A 20,000-nucleotide genomic window follows, 5' to 3' on the forward strand; every position below is an offset into this window, starting at 1 on the left:
GCTTAGGGTTTCTTTGGAAGCCTCCCTAACCTTTCATCCCACACCTGCTCTAACCCTTTAAAGGCAGGGATGTATCCAGTTACATCTGCAGCATCTCATAAACATTGAATGAATGAATGAACGAATGAGCTCACAACGAGGTGTAAAATAAGCTGGAACACAGATGACATTCACGAGATTGGCTCTATTCGCCCTTTTGGTGATTTTGCCTGGGGTCAGCTTCCTCGTTAAGACTTGGAATCACCACCGTGTGCTCCTGTAAGGGAAGATAACAGCCCTCCAGGACAAAGAGATTTTTTTTTTTTTTGACAATAAAAATAATTTATTTCCCAAACCATTTGAGAGTAGTTGCCAACACAATGCAATGTCTCCCCCAAATCCTCTAGTATTTCCTACAAACATATATCCAAATGTAATCATGAAAATCAGGAAATTAACACTGACACATGACTACAGAGCTACTAATCCTCAGACCCCTTTCAAGTTTTGTCAATTATCCCAATCATGTCCTTCATAATAAAAGGATCAGCCCAGTGTCACATGTTGCATTTAGTTGTCCTGTCAGTCCAAAGAGACTTTTATTAACATTTCTCAGTGTCAGTCACTCCGGCTTTTGGTCTAAGGCAGCAGTGTTCAGTGCAGAGACAACATGGTACTCGAAGAGTTGAGCTTCTCCAAGGCAGCCAGGGTCCTCCTCAGCCTTCGTTTAACAGCGGCTGGGTGAGTGTTGAAGAGTCTGGGGAGGGGGTCTCCCTCTCTTGGCTCAGGTCCACCAGAGCACTGACCTCACTCTGAGCCAATGCAGGGTCTTCAGGGGCAGAGCTGAGAGAGCACAGCTCTTCTGTGAAGGAATAACCACAGCCCTTCCAGGGAGTCAAATGCAACCTCTGTGAAAGTGGATGTAGAGGAGCTTACGGGAAGGATCCAATGCACGGAGCCATCCAGCTAAGGCCGTGGCCCTTTCTGAAAAGGAAGAGGCTACATACAGCATCTCAGGGAGGTATGGGGGAGGTACGTGGGGACGGAGGGTCGGGGCAGGACAGGCTCTACGACCACTGCCTGCCCTGCAAGAGTCACTGCTGCTGTCATGCAAGCAGAGCAATCCCTCCAGGACCAATCCCTCCTCTCCCTCCCAAATCGCTCCTCCAACCCCCAGCTAGTTCCCCTCCACATTGTATGCTTCCCGTCAGGCTCTCTGCTCCACAGAGCACTATGTGGCAGCAGTAATAATAAAAATAACTAAAATAAATAAAAAAAAATAATAAAAATCTCTGACTAGAGACAGAGATCACTCTGTGTCGGGTCCTGATCTGAGCTCCCACAATAATCCCCTGAGAAGGTACTATTATTCTCCCACTTTACAGATGAGGAAACTGAGGCCTAGTGAGGTTATGTAACTGGACCAAGGTCACACAGGTGGAGAAGCCTGAAATCAAACCCAAGCAGTTTGGCTTCAGGGTCTATGACCCCAGGAGACAGAGGAGGCGAGGACAGGGAGGAGAGAGGGCGTGCTGGGCAAACAGGAAAACAAGAATGTCCTGGTGGGCAGCAGTGGCCCCCCTGAAAGCATTCCCTTCACCCTCAACCTCTGGTTTCTGCGCATCTGTTTCTCCCCCTCACTACCTACTGCTCTGTTGCTTAGGGAGCAGGACATCAGTGATGAGCCCTCCACCCAGAAGGCAGCTGACCGTGTCCTCTGTCCTCCAGGTGAATGCCAGACCTGTTCCCTCACCTGGCAAGTCCAGTGTGTGGAGACACCCATCTTCCAACTGGCGGGTGGGTTCTTCAGAGCAGGATGGAAGTGAGCTCAGTCATCAAGCCCCCGCCACCTACCGTTCTCCCCAGGTACACACACACACACACACATGCACGTGTACACACTCATATACACATGCAGCACACTCATGCAGTACACACATGCACACATACACATGCTTGTACACACACACGCATGCACACTCACTCATGCACACACCTCCACCTTAGGCCAGACCTCAGCTGCTCCCCCTCTAGGGAACCGTGAGGTCGCCCTGTGTCACAAGGACAGCCTCCTTCCTGTGCACCTTCCTCGCCCGCACTGGCTTTTGACACCCCGGCAGATATTTTTCAAACCCCTTTTGTTTTTTACAGAACAAAGAAAAGTGTTCCTGTCACTGTTCGCTGTGCTGTTCCTTCCCCCTATTAGCTCCACTAAGATGCACCCAAAGAGAAGAAAATACAATTGCATACAATTAGCCATGGAAATTATTAATAGGAGCAAGAGATTCAATCCATTCTACAAGTAATTCTGCAGTGATTTAGTAATTGATAGTAATTAAACACTAATTAATTCATTTCCTAACTAATGTATTTACTTTATTTGTGGGTATTCACTTTAATTACACTTCTTTGCATTCCTTGGGTTAAGTAATACATTTTGCCATGTTTTCTGAAAATATTTATTTGAGCTTCTTTGAGTCATTCTTTGAGAACATGAGGGAACACAGACTAATTGTTCTGGATTGCAGCTGAGCACTGGATTGCAGCATCTGGATTGCAGCATGTGTCTCTCATGTTGGAAGGCAGAGCTGAGGGAAGGTGATGATTTGTTGCCTACCGGACTAAGCCTCACCTCCACTCCCCGAATTTTTGGTGCAGTTTTCTGACAAACACTTTCTGAGTTCTTCTTTGAAAAGATCAGAATCTTGACTATGGGAATATGTTCCCCATGGACCTGAAATGTCAAGGAATGAAAATCCCATCTTTGGGCCTCATTTTGGAATGAGTGTGATGACCCTAAAGAGACATAGCAGGCATGTGTCTATTCTCTGGATGCAGTGGTTTTTAGCTAGGTTAGTTAGACTCCCAGACTGGAGTACAGTGTAAGGTCCCCCCAGTCCAGCCACTCAGCTGATGCTCATGTGTCTCTATCAATTGGCCATGCAGCCAGTGTTCAGATAATTTCATTGAAAGGACATCCTCTCCAGTATTACATCTCCGAACAGTTTCAATGATTAGAAATTCTTCCTCACACTGGACCTCAAACTGTTTCCTTGAAAAATATCTTCCTCCTTGACTACCCCCTACCCCAAGTCCTCTACCCACAGGGCCATAAAGAGTAAGTCCACTCTCATCTGTCAGTCCATCTCATGCTTAACAATTAACATGGCAACTCTAGACACTCCAATCCATTTACCATTCTCATGTAGAATGCATTTGTAGCCCTTCAGCATCCTGTTGGCTGAAGGAAATCTAGCCTCTTTTCATCACCCCTAAAATATGTGAATGGCTATTGTCTGACCATCACAATGAAAAATGGAAATGACCTCACTCAGTCAAGATTCTGTACTTCTGTTAAGGAGTGCATTAGCTTGGGTTGACCACATAACAATAATGACTCACTGAGTTGTTGGTCCTTTGAGGAGCAACAGGTGGTGTGCTGAGTGTTTCTGGGGACTGTTATGAATAGTGGGTAGGTCGCAAGTATGAAAGAGACTCTTTTTTTTTTTTTTTTTTTGCGGTACGTGGGCCTCTCACTGCTGTGGCTTCTCCCGTTGCGGAGCACAGGCTCCGGACGCTCAGGCTCAGCGGCCATGGCTCACGGGCCCAGCCGCTCCGCGGCATGTGGGATCCTCCCAGACTGAGGCACACAAGAATCTGTGTCCCCTGCATCGGCAGGTGGACTCTCAACCACTGCGCCACCAGGGAAGCCTATGAAAGAGACTTTTGGTCATAAAAGAAGGTCTGGAAATCCCAGCCCTGGCATCAGCTATACAGAAGGAGAGGTTTTCCTCCTTGTGCTTACCTTTTATACAAACCATGTTTTACTGCAGACCGGCTGGGAGTAAATGTGTGTGCAGTCAAGAGGGGAAACAAAACATGTTGGATGAGGATGGCAAGCAGGGTCACACTCATGATGGATTCTTCTGGCAGCAAAGTTGGCCTTTAAGGCCCCATCATTCTGGACCCCAAACCTCCCCTCTATTTTGGGAGGGAAGGAGGATGAGGTAGGGCAGCAGTGGTTGAAGTGGGAAGGGTTGGGAGAGTCGGGGGTGGACCCTGAGCAGAATATCTGTGAGAAGCACGTGATCCTGAGAAAAAGTGAAATCCCCTATATACTTACTTCCTATATTCAGGGCTTTCCATAAGACCATGATTGGATGTGTCGTTTTTTTCACTGATGGGTCTGGATGAAGACAGGATGAGAAGCTGAGGCTGTACAGCCAGCTCATTGCCCCTTCGCTGGCCTATGGAAGGGAGCTGAGCTCTCAAGCAGGGAAAGTGCTGGATCAGCCCTCACCTCCGAGCACGGAGGGTCTGTGGAAGTTGCTGCCAGGGCCTGACTTCTGCTAATCGACCTTTCCAAGGAGGGCAGGAGGCGATGAAATAGCCACACAACCAAATTGTTAACAGAACCCTATTTAGGGTTTGAATTGCTAAAGAATTGGGTTGGAGAAGGGATTGGGGGAGGGTCCTGGAAGAAAACCCCATTCCTGCCTAGACAACACACGCTCTGCATTGGATAGTGAACACCTGGGTACACAAAGGAGGCTGCAGGAATGACCACGCTCCCTTCCATGGATGATGGAGCCTCTTCTTCCATTGGGAAGAGAACCCTCCACTTCCAATTCCCTGTTACTGTTTGGTCCCTTAAAAACCCCTTTCATCCTATTAAGTATCTCCTGCCTGACTATTTTTGAAATTGCAAAGTGAAGGATTTACAGTTGTGTAGACATGAATGTATCAGTAATATGGGCAGATGTGGATTTTTATGACAATGGTGTGCGTGTGTGTGTGTGTGTGTGTGTATGCGCACATGCCATCTAGAGATACACAGATGTGTGTTGTTTAGTTTCATCGGCGTGCAGTGCAGGATTTGCATCTGCTAATCAGTTCAGGATCCAGAAAACTTGCTTCCAATAGAAGAAATCTGTTACCAGTCATCCAGCTGTGAAATACTGTAACTGTTCCATACCGTAAAGAGAAAGGTCTGTTTTCATTTCCTGCACAGACATGCACACACACATATACACACAACACATGACCCTAGCATACCACAAGGGAAGTCAGGTAAGAATTCATGAAAAAGTCTCTGAAAGGAAAAAAAATCAAGGTTCTTTGAATTTAGTTTTTCTATGAACTGAAATGAGATTTTCAGGACCAGAATCTTTAACATGTTGTTTTATAATTAAGGAAGGAAGGAAGGAATGGAAGAACGAAGGGAGGAAGGAAGGAAGGGAGGGAGGGAAGAAGGGAACTCGTGCAGACACAGAGGAGGGTGAGCTCTATAAAAAGCTGTTAAATGAATAATAATTATTATGGGAATAACAGGCATACAACAAATATATAGGTGAAATTGTCTCACCCTCTCTCTTCTCATCATCTTTGGAGTGGTGACATTTAAGCGTTGACTGGAGTTACATCCCCTGAGCCATTGATCACTGGGATTTGGCTCTGAGAGTATAATGTTAACTACACTTTAAGAAAATGAGAGCATGAATGAGAAAAGAAATCAGATGGAATATAAAGGAAGAAAAATAATGAAACATTATTGAGAATGTAAGTCTAGTATTCTATTTGTTGCTAATAATGATCGTTTGGTTTCTTGCCCCCAAAACAGACCCTCTCTACATTCAATGTGAGTTGTGTATTTGACTAAATTTACGTAAGGAGATTCCTAACCCAGAAAAATGTGGGACGCAGACACTCCTCTTTGAGGGGAAGAATTCAAAATGGCACTCAAGCCACCCCACCACTGTGGGTGTGTACAGTCTGAAACAAGCCCGGTGCTCTGACCAGCTTTCTAAAGTGAATTTCATAATTAAGAATCTAATTACTGGAAGGGTCTCATTGACATGAGCTGGAAGCTGGAGCAAAGTAAGTGACCTGACAATTCCACACCAAATAAAAGCTCAGGAGCCTAGAATGAAGCAATATTAGTGAGGATGCCAGACAGAGTCTAATCAAGGTTCAGAACCAAGTTAAGGGTTTGAGGAATCAACATAACAATCAAACAAATATTCAGTTTGATGTATATATGTTCTGAAACATGATGATTCCACTTAGTGCATGCTCTCTCCCTGTTAACAATTTCACTTGATTTCTATTCCCTGCTTATGCAGTTCTTTCCCCTCCAAACAGTCAGATGTACATCCCTAGGCACGCACGCGCTTGCACCCCAGTGAGTATACCACCTTCGCCTACAAAGCCAGCTGTGTATCCATCCTCATGCATTGATCATTCCTCTCCCCTTGGTTACTGAGACACTACCTCTCACGTTTACCTCCAACTACATGGAATCGAATGTACCATTAATCTGGATGTATGTTCATTTTAACCTCAGTGCTGTATGTACTCATGATAGCTAGGGATACAGCTTCTTTTTCTTTTTCTCTTCTTTCTTCCTGAAAATAGAGATTTACCTCCACCAGCCCTTTAGTCCTTTCTCTGTATGTTGTCTCATAGTAATCGCTTTCATTTATAAGCCTTCAATTATCACCTCTACACATATGATTATCAAATTTAAATTCTGTCCTGAAATCAGTCCCAAGAACTCCTTCCAAATGTCCAATGGCTTGTGACCTCCTCCATCTGAATGTTCCCACCAGAACTTTAAACTCAGTACATCCCAGTCTAAACTCACCATTTCTCCTATATTTCATCAAAAAAGAAATGAGCTTCTCTGTGGACAGCTGTGTTGATTAAGACCCCTCCATCATCTCGGGGCCCAAACCCTCATCATCCCCCTTCCTCTTCCTCTGCAGCTGATTCATTTTTTGAGCTTTGTCAATGTCGGCTCCACGATACTTCCTTTACCTGCCTCTGTCACCACCCTATTCAGACACCCATCACTTGCCTTCGGGGTTACAGTAATAGCCTCTTAACTGCTTTGATGCCTCTAGTCTCCCACATATTTAATTTGACTTACAAATGCCTACCAGAGTGATCTTCCTAAAGCACTGCTCTGATCATCTTACTTACCCGTCTAAAAAACTTCCGTGTCTCCTGACTCACTCAGTCCACACACACACACACACACACACACAAACAGCTTCCTAATCTGCATCCACAGCCGCCCTCCAATATAACATAAATTGACCACATCACCCACTAATCCCTTCACCTACCCTGAGCGTTTCAGTCGGACTGGACCACCTGCTGTTCTCTGCACACTGCCATTTCTTTTTTTTTTTTTTTTTGCGGTACGCGGGCCTCTCACTGTTGTGGCCTCTCCCATTGCGGAGCACAGGCTCCGGATGCACAGGCTCAGCGGCCATGGCTCACGGGCCTAGCCGCTCCACGACATGTGGGATCTTCCCAGACCGGGGCACGAACCCGTGTCCCCTGCATCGGCAGGCGGACTCCCAACCACTGCCCCACCAGGGAAGCCCCACACTGCCATTTCTATCTCTGCGCCTTCATTACTGGCCTGGGGTGCAGTGCCTATTTCCACAGACACAAATCTCTGACTCAAATGCCATCTCCTCCTAGAAGTCATCCCTGGTCTTCAGCTGAAAGCAATGTTATATTCATCTGATCTCATTTATCTGTTTTTTTCTTTTTTCATGACCCTATCAATTTCAACTTTGTATTAAAGTTGCATGATAACATCTCATTTCTTTTAGAAAACAGAAAGTCCTTGAAATTGAAGCCAATATCTTCATACACACAGCAGTTGTTTATCACACAAGCACTTACCTCGTGCCTTCTGCACAGTCAGTGCTTAACACACACTGGATTAATGGTCATATATGAATAAATACAGGTATCTGAATGCTCACAGTTGCTCACCAAATATGCAGCCATTCATGACGACAAAAATATGAATCAATCACTATATCAATTAATCTCTCAACCACAAGTTTACAATGTTCCCATGGTGAGAGCTGTGTGTATATAATTGCCTGCCTACGTGCATTCATGCTTAAAAAGACAGAAAAACAAACTCCTTGAACAAACGGGCAATGGCTCTTTCTCCAAACACTGTGAGTCACCCTAGCATGGGCACCTGCATAAAAGAAAGTGGAAACACTGATGTTGCTCTGAGAATACAGACCAGATGAAAGAGCTGCGGGGACTGGAAGAAATCCACATGCATTGGACAGACGTGAGAGCAAGGACAGGGGCCAACCCAAGCTGTCGCTGATGGGAGGAAGAAAACCAGCCCAAGAATGTGCTTTAGAGGGAAGAAAACCAAACTGCAGACAATCCCAAAATGGCTCTATATGAAAACATACAGCAAACAACATTAACGTGGCTGGCATGGAGCTCTGTGTGTGTGTGTGTGTGTGTGTGTGTGTGCATAGAGTAGGGAGGAATGTGGGAATGAGTGAATGAATGAATGAATTCAGGGCACCCTGATAAATTCCCCCTGGGATAAAATCCAGATGTCTGCTTCTAAGAGATAAACAGAAAGCTCTGCTGCTCAGAACCATGGCCAGTGGCTGAACACCACGCTAATCTTCTCTGCACCAGGTTCCAGGCACCGCGGCAAATGTGTGTCAAAAAAAAAAAAAAATGGAGGCAAAGAAGAGAATCTCACTAAAGGAAATAACGTGAATTCAAATACTCTTTGCAGTTTGGATGAAAGGAACCCAAACGGATGTTGTTTCAAAGAGGGTATAGGGGCAAGAGCAGAGAAGCAGATTCATTTGGCTGGAGAGATGGGGAGGACTCCCTGACTAAAGCGGCAGGGACTGGCCAGCTGCCAGTGAGCAAACGGTGCCTAACGGTTGCCATGCACTCTGTCCTCTGCTGAGCGCTTTTCCATTTATTGTGTCCTTTGATCTTCTAAGCATAGCGGAGAAAAGCAGCACAGGTGCTATTACTCGCTCTCCAGGGAAGAAGTTAACTGAGGCCCACGGGAGCCCCACCGTGGCCTCCATCTCCTTTAGGTTTAATCCAGGGCTTTAGGCTGCTACTTCTAGGGCATTAATGTAAACATCACCGGGAGAACGTATTGAAATCCAGATGCGAGTCTGAGGTGGGGCCTGTGAGCCTTGCATTTTTCACTCTCCCAGGTGAGGCTGATGCTGCTCGTTCAGGATCACACTTTGAGTAGCACAGCTTAGGACGCCGTATCTGTGGGTGCTGGGTTTGAAAGGCTTGAATCAATAAAACCAGACCATTGGCTCTTCATTTGAAGGATGTTATTTCATTTACACTATTAAAATTCTAGAACATGTGTCACCTGGAGAGCCTGGGTAGGACTGGTGGTCTTCGGCTCCGACAGGCTTGATCCTTCCGGCGTCTATGTGATGACCCTGCAGACGTCACAGACTCTCTAGATCTCTGCTTCTCCAAGTGAGCAGAATCCAAGCTCATCCTCTCTGGAACCTCACTGTCACCCAGATGAAGGAGCCGGAGAAGATCCCTTGTTTTGATTGATTTGACTCTTGCAAACCCCCTGAAAGTCCCAGAACATGGAGCCTCCAAAGCAAGCTGGTCTTCAGCACAACACAGGCAAACTTGACTCCTCGTGTCCCTTCAAGAATCTCACACGTGTCAGGATGGGGCTCCAAGGCCCCATTGCTGACCCCATGCTCTGGATCAGAGTTTAGAGAAAAGGCCAGCTTCTCAGGGACCAAGCACAGCACCTGCATCCCGTCATTTAGAACATATTCCTTTGGGACTGTAGGTCTTTTTTAGCTTCAGAATGTGGTGTATACACACCATGGAGTGTTATTCAAACTTACAAAGGAAGGAAATTCTGACACATGCTACAACATGGATGAAACTTGAGGACATTATGTTAAATGAAATAAGCCAGACACAGAAAGACTCATATAAGATTCCACTTACATGAGGTACCTAGAGTCATCAGATGCATAGAGACAGAAAGTAGAAGGGTGGTTGCCAGGGGCGGGGAGGAGGGAGGAATCAGGAGTTATTGTTTAATAGGTACAGAGTTTCAAGATAGAAAGAGTTGTGTGGATGGACGATGGTGATGATTGCACAGCAATATGAATGTGCTTAATGCCCCTGAATTCTACACTAAAAAATGGCTAAGACAGTAAATTTTATGTTCCATGTATTTTATCACAATAAAAAATAGGCGGAAAAAAGTTTGCTCTAAAACTATAATCATTCCTGGGAGAACTGTTTAACACTTTTAAATTCTAATCATTTAACAACATCAAGGGAATTTATGTATTAGATTTCCTGTGACAACCAGCTGATACAAAGGCACCGCTAGGATGAGGGGCAGGAGGGGTAGGCGAGGACCCCTAAAGGCAGCGGTGAGAAGCCACCAAACGCTACCATTGCTGGCTTCCCAGCTTTGCCGAAAGCCAGGCCTGTTTGTGTGTTTCCACCTGTATTCTCTGGGCTCTGCTCTGGGTGCCTGGACTGACCTCTGAACTCTCATGACCTCCAAAGGCTCCCTGGCCAGATATGGTCCTTCTTCCCCTGCCCCTGACCGCACCCCCATGCTCCATCTGAGCTGTGATTGGTTCATAGAGCAGCAGGTCCCTGGAGGCTCCATGCTGTCTCATTGGGCATGACTTAGGGTCACTGCAGCAACTGGGCACTGAGCAGGCTATCTTCCCACGCCCGTACTCAATGGGCTCACCAAGGAGACGATGACAAAGAAGAACTCCAATATCCTGCCACCCCACCCCAGGGCCTGGTACTCTGCATGGCCTCGCTGCTGGCCTCAACGACTCTTCAGAGACAGCAAACCTCCGGGAAAAATTAAGACCTCACCAAACACCCTTTAATTTTCTCCACTCGGCTTAATAAAGGTTCCAGTCTTAATGACCTCAGAGGCTTTTCGTCTGACGTTTCTGCTGGTAACTAAACCCTATGCTATTTTTCCCACCCACCACAGCCTGAAATCTCAAGCATTGCCTCTAATCTTATTTTCTATTTCTGGGCTCTGTTGCATTAGCACCTTTTTATTTCTCCTGGCATGTTTGACAGTGAGTTCAGGCTAGTGAGAATCATCTCTTTGTGCCGGAAAATGGGGATTGCACTGTTTTTTTTTAGAATAATGACTTATAGTTAAAATTACCCCCAGGATGTCATAATTACATGGGTGCACTTTCTTGTTTGACAAGGTGGAGAGGCAGAACTCAGATACCTATAGGAGGTTGCTTGGGGTAGAGGAGAGAGAGAGAAAAGCAAATGTGTACCCAGAGCCCCCCCCCACCCCGAAAGCATGAGGACAGGGAACAGAGGCTGAAGCTTGTGACAGAGAAGAAAGCTGTTCACCTGCATCGCCCCCAGTAGGTGCCTTCTGCCCATCCAGGATGGACGGGGAAATTTGCAGAATTCCCCCAGACTTCCCACAACCATGAGTATCACACACTATGGGAGTCACCACAGTATCTGAAACTCACAGATGAAACTTCCATTCGGCCTAACTCATTAAGGAGAAGGTCTCCGCTAAAAGGGAAATGTTCTTTGGGAGGGGGTCCCACATTAATGATACAGGCTAGGTTGATTCACAGGTGCTCTACTGCAATTTTTTTTTTTTTACATTTGCTCTTAGTAGTGAGATAAACACGATCTCACGTGAAGCATATTGTAGAAAGCAGTGGGATATGGTGCTGTGTATCAGCCTCTGCCCACTCAGCCCACTACCCCTGCCCCCCGACTGTGCTTCCAGTGATGGGGGATGGGGACCCCTGCTTGACAGCCACTGCTCCGCTCTGTCAACCTCTAGCAGGGCCTCAGGGGGTGATATCCAGAGACCGGAAGGGGGAAGATTTAAAATGCTGATTCCTGCCAAGGTAGGAAGTCCAAGGGGAAGGCCAGGATGATGAGGGTTCAGGACCCCGGAGGGAATCCATGTAGGGTCAGGAAAGAAGCAGAAATGGGACAAGGGATAAGATAAGTGCACCCTAAAAGGGGGCCAGTCACAGTCTAATCTCAGCCTCACCACGAGGACCTGTGTGGCTTTGAGCAGATTCCTTAACTTCTCTGGGACTCAATTTCCTCATTTGTAAAATGAGAACAGTACAGGACCTAATTTCCAGCGAGGACTACTGTGACAACTGCTCCCCCAGACCCCAAATTGCTATCTTGCTCTTCGCGTTTAGAAGTCCCCAAGAGGCTGCATTCAGCCCCTGGGGAAGGGGTCAGGAAGAGAGTCCAGGGTGGCTCGGAGGCTGAATGTGTTCATTCTGGAGAAGTTGCCACCGTGAGGGGCCAATCGGGTGAGCCAGGCGGGGCCCCAGCCTTCATTTGTTTGTCAGGCGCGTGAACGGGAGCCCAGCCGGGTATGTGGAAGTGAGGCTGGACCCCAAGAAAGCTGATTTTTTAAACCCGACTTCTAATCTGTGTAATTACTGTCACGGGGCCAAGGCACCAGGGAGGAGGAAACTTGTACACCATCTTCTCTTTTTGTTTTCCTCTCCATCAGAGAGACCTTGAGACCTCCCCAAGGTTTTGAAGCAAAATTACATTTTTTACTAGAACAGGGCCGGCTCAGCCTGCAGGAATGAGGCTGCATCCCAGCCTCCCAGGTCGCCAGCTGAGGTGCCCACAGAAGCAAGTATGCAACGGGCCATTTTTCAAATGACACTAATTAATGTGGGGATTATTGGAAAAGCAAATCTACTTCAGCTCCTTGATTAAAACCCTCTGTGCTCCCCAGTGACACCGTCTGTCCAATGGGCTTTTGGTAGGTGCTTGCGTGGGGGCAGCTGAGGAAGCAAGCATGTGCTTGGTCCCCATCCCCATCCCAGTCTGTTGCTCGGACTAGTCTGTCACCTGAGAGCCTGACTCAGGTTTCACCTGATCTCATGATACAGAGGGTGTGATCAGCACAGAGGACTAGAGCAAAGAGACAGTATGGTCTCACGCAGGGCCCAGGAGATACGAGTTTAAGGCCAGCTTCATCTTTTACTAGTCAGGGTACCTGACCTTAACTTCTTGGACTGTTGTAATAATAATACTGACACAAGCTTGTGAATCCTATTGTAATGGATGCTAAAGAGGCTTCTGAACCCCAAAGCCTTGCACAATATGGTTATCAGGATGGGACTCAGAGACACAGAGGAGTGGAAAATCGATCCAGCAATACCACGGCATGCAGTGCAAATCTTGTACAGCGATGGGGGAGAGTGCCCATCTAAACGGGAGCTGGGATCACACTGAACTGCTCTGGTGACAACTATGGAATGTGGTGTCAGAGAGATCGCCAGGTCAGGCCCCCTCAGCCACATTTTCTGACTGTTAGAATGCACATGGGGTCCCATGGAGATCTTCCTAAGCCCCACCCATCCATGATGCCACCCTGGTGATCCCAGACCACAGGGAGCTCCTAGGAGACCCCCTCCCCTCTGTGGTCGCTCAGAGCTTTCTCAGTGCCACATACTCTCCACCAGCGTGCTGTTCGTTTCTTTCTTATGTGCAGACGTCTTGCCTTCTTGCATGCATGGTAACATCTTTGAGACTCTCTGCAATGCACATTTTTGTGTCTGACTGGCCTGGAGGCAGAGTGCCCACAGCCCGGTGAAGCTAGTGGGCTTTAAAGTGGGTATTGACCATTCGCTCTAGGTTCTCCCCATTTCTCTCAGTTCCCGACTTTGTGGGGAGCCCCTGACTTCTTCATTTCCTGAGACCCATCCCTCCAAGGCTCTCCCTGCCTGCGGGAACCTTGCTGAGGCTCCGCCCCATCCTCTACCAGGATGCCTGTGCTCCATCATTCCCAGGGCCAGGCTGGGAGACCCCAGAGCCCCACTCAGGTCCTCTTCTCTTGAAGAGAAGTGACACCTTCTCCCAAGCATCCACACCCACCAAAGAAAGAAACAGGGCAAAGTTTTGCAGGGTAAACATATGAGGAGGCTGTCGTAAAAGATTCATCCTCAAGTCAGCAGAGCTGGTTTGTCATTCTCTTTCTCTCTCTGGGCCTTAGCTTCTTCATCTGTGAAATACAGGGCCTGGACCAGGTGACTCTGAGGCACCGCCCACCTTGAAGACCCTGCAGTCCACCAAGGAAGACAGGAGGGCAGCAGGAATCACAGGAGAGAAAGTGAAGTGCAGTGTCTGTCCCCAGACCCCGGGGCTTTAGTTCTGCAGGCCTCCCCATTCCAGTCTCTTTCCTCAAGGACAGTGCAGGCAACCAAGAAGGTGTGAGCAACTGGATCTGAACCCACTTTGTGGTGGTGCACTCACTGTAGGACGGTCACACCCTCCCATGTTTTGCACGTTGCTTTACACAAATCCCCTTTAGTATTTGTCAATCATACCTCAACAAAGCTGTTAAAATTGGAAAAATCTGGTTGTAAGAGAACATCTACTTTTTTTTCCCATCATTTTTGCGGTATCATTTTTTCAGTATCATTTTGCTGTCTATATACAGGAAAGAAAAGGTAGGGGATTATGCAGGTGGATTTGTCCATGCCTTGTTTTCTTGCTTTGCTAGGGCTGTGAAATACATTCCATGTTATTCTGGAAAAAAAAAAAAGAGGGTTAAGCCCTTTGATTGGAGAGTTGCCAGTTTGTGTTCAAATCCTGACTTTACCTCTTTCAAGTTGTCTGATTTGAGCCAGGTGATAATTGTCCGGATCCTTAGCTTGCTCATTCGTAAAATGACATGTCTACGGTCAAATGTGACTGTAGCGGAGATTAAGCTATGCCCTCGGCACCTGGCATATTGTAGGTGCCCAGTAAGTGATAGCTCAGGGATTAAAGTAGGAGTATGAATTGCATGGGGAAGTCACACCCAGGACCACTTGGAGTTTTACCCTGCTTCTGAGTTCCAGCTTGACTTTGTGAACTTGTTTAGGTCATTTTGTTTTAAATGGAAGAAATCTCCAAAATGACTCTTCAGGATTCAACATCATGAGGGGTGACACTTTGGGGTCCAGTGCTGGCTAAGTGGCTCCAAGTCTGATGTCCCAGGGCTTCTTTGTATTCTAGTTTTCCCCCAGTACATGTTCTTACTCCATTTTTCTACAGGAAGACCTTATGCGCCGCCTCTCCCTGGCCTTCCCAGCCACACTGCCTCCGAGGCACCAGCTCCAGGCTACGACCCCAGATTCCAGGAGAATACAAATACAGTCTGATTTCTTGGCCTCTTAAAGCTGTGTCATGCCACTCGCCTGAGATGGCAATTTCTTTTCTGTTGTTCTGTTGAATACGTTTTTAAAGAAGATTCTCTCGGTCGCCGCTGCCTCGCTTTTCTTTGTGGTTAGATGCAATGACTAGACTCCTGCACGTACTTACAAGTCAATTTTCCTTTAATGATGATTTTACCTGCTCTGAAGCTTATCAGAAGAAGGGTTCACGCACCCGGGGTCTCAGCTTGGAGCTTTCAGTGGATCTCGGCAGCTGTTCTATAGGCAGATGCACCTGTTTTGAATGTCATCAAGGTAATGCTAATATGCAAAGCAATTTGTGATGCAGGAAACCAGAACCAACAGTGGAAGAAACTTTGTTTGGGATTATAAATCACTTTCCCATCAGCCGCTAAGCTTTCTTTGGGGTTCAGCTGAGGAGGCTCTGTAGGCAGTGGGACACTGCGCTGTCCCCTTAACTGACTTCTGTTCCCTGAGAGACGGGTCCAGAGGGACGTTGTTAAATCTGGCAAGAAGGAATTAGAGGGGGTCCAAGTGGAGGAGAGGCCTTAGGCGGAAGGAGGGAGCGAGGGAGAGAGGGCACCTATTGGGCAAAATGTATCAAGGAAACATGTTTAGATCTGCATCTATCACTACAACTGGCAGCTTCGTAGAGGTTTGAATGGAGAGTTCTGGAAGGGTCACTCTACGTCTTACCAAGAAGAAGGGCTCGGTTAGGGCTCATTAGAAACTCAAGTCTATAATCTCCACCTCAGCCAATCCTCCACTTCGAAGAGTTGCTCTTATGACTTTGAATTAACCTCTGGATGGGCAAAAGCTCAGGCTCCAGTAAGTCCTGGTGATGGTCGGGCGAATTCCAAACTCAGTTTCTTGACTTCTGTAGTCCCAAGACTGTCTCCTGAAATGCAGTCAGCACGTGGCTGCACATCTGTGTAATGGATCCAAACCACCTACTGAGGTGCCGGGCCTGGAGAGTTTCTTTCTAACAAGAGCTATGCTGTTATCACTGTTCCCTTGTTTTATTTCTCAGAAAGAATGTGGATGGATACAGCATAAAACAATGCATGACCATGTGACAGAGCTCTAAAGACAGTCACCACCCTTTCTTTTTCTGACTTACTTCACTCAGTATGACAATCTCTAGGTCCATCCATGTTGCTGCAAATGGCATTATTTCACTCTTTCTTATGGCTGAGTAATATTCCATTGTATATATGTACCACATCTTCTTTATCCATTCCTCTGTCTCCCTCTCTCATATGTGAAATCTAATTTTTAAAAAATGGTACAACTAAACTTATTTACAAAACAGAAACAGACTTACAGATATCGAAAACAAACTTACGGTTACCAAAGGGGAAATGCCGTGGAGGGGAAATAAATCAGGAGTTTGGGATGAACATACACACACTCCTATATATAAGATAGATAACCAGCGAGGACCTACTGTAGAACACAGGGAACTCTACTCAATATTCTGTGATAACCTCTATGAGAAAAGAATCTAAAAAGGAATAAGTATGTGTATAACTGAATCACTTTGCTGTACACCTGAAACTAACATAACATTGTAAATCAAATCTATTCCAATAAAATTTTCTAAATAAATAAATTTTTAAAAAGACAGTCACCACCCTTTTACTGTCATTCTAGCTGTGTGTTCCTCACAACTGAAAACACTTTTGAGATGAGGCTGGAATTCTTTAGGTCAAGCCATAGTGTTCACCCCAAGTTTGATAATGCTGGTAATTCAGAATTTTCTGGAAAGTTGCAGAGAAGATTTGGGTTTGCGGTGACAGGGGACACCAAGCTGGGGGCAGGTGTGGGTAAGAGAGGCCACTTTCTGTCTAAGATGCTTCTATCCCAAGGGTTTAAGGGAAGGTTCCTGCAGGATGTTGGCCCTGCAGGATAAACAAGCCTGGGGCATCTGCTACGTGCAGGACACTGGTCAACATCCCACCCTTGAAGAGTTTATGCAGCCTTAAAAAGCTAAATAAAAGCACAAGGTGGCATATCCCAAACATAAGATGTCAGTGTGTTGAACGCTGCAGGATTTCAAGGGAAGAACTTATAGTGGGGGAGGCAGGCAAAGCAGCAAAGCAGACTTGAAAGTCAATCTGGAACTCAGGAACCGGAGCTGTAGTGGGGAGGGCATTCTGAACAGAGAGAGCGGCGTGGACAAAATGTGGGGATAGGAATGAGCACAACAGGACAGGGGGAGAGGGAGACCTCGGGTGCAGGGAAGCATCAGGGGCAAGTTAGCAAGCACGTAGCAGAGTCAGCACAGAGCACAGAATGAAGAGACCCTGAACTTCAGGTCTCACTCTTGCGACCTGAGACACAGGAGATGGAGCATGGGGGTAGGGAGCCCACTGAGAGTCTTACCACCCGAGCCTGCAGGTTCTCTTCTCACAGCTACAAATAATCCATTTTCATCGACACTAGAGGGGGTTAGCTGCCAGCGTGTGAGCCCACAGATGTGTGCGAAAGGGTGTGCCCCTGGCACAGCTCACTCCCAGCTAACTCCTGCGAGTGTTTGGGGACCGCTGAGTCTCCACTGACCTGAGAACAATGATGAGAATCACCCAAAGAGTCAGCGTGTGAATATCCCCTAGTCCCTTTCCTGAAATCATTGTTTTCGCTGAATGCCCCCAGGCAACAGTACAAAAATATATTTTTAAAAGCATGAGAATTCAATTAAGCAGAGATACAGATGTACCTCCAGCAAGTAGACGACCGGGACTGTCCCCGGTAAGATGGATGAGAGCCCAGATATGAGATGTCCTCGCCTGTGAATCAGTACATTCAGGCTCCCTAAGCCAGCAGCAGGGAGAGCTGTGGAGATATACATGTCCACCATGTAGTTTCCCATCTTCCTGATCTTTCCCGTTCCAACCTGGGGCTTCTAGAGTGGTTCTCAGACTGGGCTTAGTGTCTGTGATGTGACCGGGAAGGAATGGGAGGGCTCAGGTAGAAACGTCTAGGAAGGGGATTTGGAAAACGCAGTTAATTCTCTGCCTGTATATTATTTTGGCTTCTTGCTCAGCTGTAATCTGAAACAGGTTTGTGGTTAGGCTGTGACTATTCCTGCAGAAATCTTGTGGGGCAGGTAGTGATCTTTCTGAAACTCAAATGGGATGATGTCCATAAAAATCTCCGTGGTTCCCCAATTCTTTAGGGTCCAGATCCCTTCTTAACACACCTCACTCCATTTCCTGTACAAGGGAAATGCAGATTTCTGGGTTCTTCCAGCTGAAGAATACGGGAAATCTTCATCCTAATCATCTAGGGCAGTGGCTCCGAATAAGTTTTCTGTAGACACATTTGTTTATATCTGGAAAACATTATAGTTTAATGGAATGAGCAAAGGACTGGGAGTTGGCTACTACCTAATGAAACGTCATCATATCAGCTCCTTCCTAACCCTTCCTTTCTCCATTATAAAATAAGGATTTGGGAATAAATTACCTCTATGGTCCTATCCATGTCTAAATTTCTGTGCCATATATGTGAAATAAAACAGCTAATGCATCTCAAAGTCAACATTGGTCTTGGGTTGCCCACTCTTGGATAACACACACCTCTGCTTCCCTCCTTAGGTTTAGATCATCAAAAGCTGTCAGTGCATTTCTGCTCTCCCCCAAGGTAAGGTCATGGTAGTGACATCAGCCACAGGGAGAAAACATTCGTGCCAAACAACGATGGTTCGAGTCTCCCTGAGCTCCATAGGTCTCCTGGGGAGAGGGAAGCAGGTGCAAGACCCAGAGTCTGCATTTTCTCCCAGCCCCCTGCCCAGAGGGCAGTCCATCTCTGTCCCTCAAGTCCAGTGAGGAGCTTATCCTGGAGGAGGAGACACTTAATAGAACTGACACCCTCCCATCAGCTACACACAAGATTGATCTGCTGCTGGCACAGCAGTTGCTACTAAGAGACCCCTCTCTCCTGGGGATCACAGCTGTATTTGCATGAATTGTCTAGGGTGACCTGCCTTCCCCAGAGGCTCCTGAACACAAGAAGCCCCAGGGCTCAACTCAGAGAAGACTTCGTTTTCAAGGAAAGGAGGCTGTTTACCATCGATGTGATCATGCAACAGGGAGCCTGAGACTTGCTTGGCTTCTGCTGCAGCTGTGTAAATGGCTCTCATAAACTTTTCCCTGTCTGGCCCAGATCACCTAGAGGGTTACATAACCCTCTCTACTTACTAACTGTAGAGTCAGTGAACAACCATAAAGATGTCACCTCCACCACAGGTGTCCTTTATTCACTCAAAGAGAAAGCCCCAGGTCACAGGCACCACCACCATCACTCAGACCATGATCAGATGGCTTCATCTACTATCACCACATTGGCATTTATAGCACCCACTTCATAGGTTTGTTGTGAAGATGAAATGAATTAGTACATTCAGAGTCCTGAGAACAGTGTCTGGCACAGTGTAAGTTCGCTACAAGTGTTCACTGTTTTTATCCATTCAATCCAATGAATACTTAGGGAGCACCTACTCTGCACCAGGTACTGAGTCAGGACTGGAGATATAACAGTGGGTAATGAAGACCTACTTCCTCTCTGCTCTCCGGATGCTTAGACTCTATGGGAAAAATCCATGGGCTGTCTTGGGGACCTTCTCTAAAGCACAGAAACCTCCCCTATGAGGTGGGAAGAGCAGTCTCTCAAATTCCCACTCTTCAAGGTGGTATGTGAGAAAGGTCACCCAAACTGACCTCTGCCTGAGAAGCAGAGCAGGGGACCCACTCTCTGCACCTCCCCTTGGGCTCTGCAGGGTACCATTTGTCAAAGTCATCCTCTAAGACTAAAAGCCTATCCTATTTGTTTTCAATCCCATATTTACCCACTGAAAAACTAACTTTCATCGAAGTCTCCAGATCCATTTTCTAACAGAGCCATTCCAGCTAGAATTAATCCCCAACTCAACCCTTTCAGTAAATTGTCCTTCATCTGTAAGAAACAAGAACAAAAATAACGTTGAGAAAATGA

This window comes from Hyperoodon ampullatus, assembly GCF_949752795.1.
Source record: "Hyperoodon ampullatus genome assembly, chromosome: 7".
Classification (NCBI taxonomy): Eukaryota; Metazoa; Chordata; class Mammalia; order Artiodactyla; family Ziphiidae; genus Hyperoodon; species Hyperoodon ampullatus.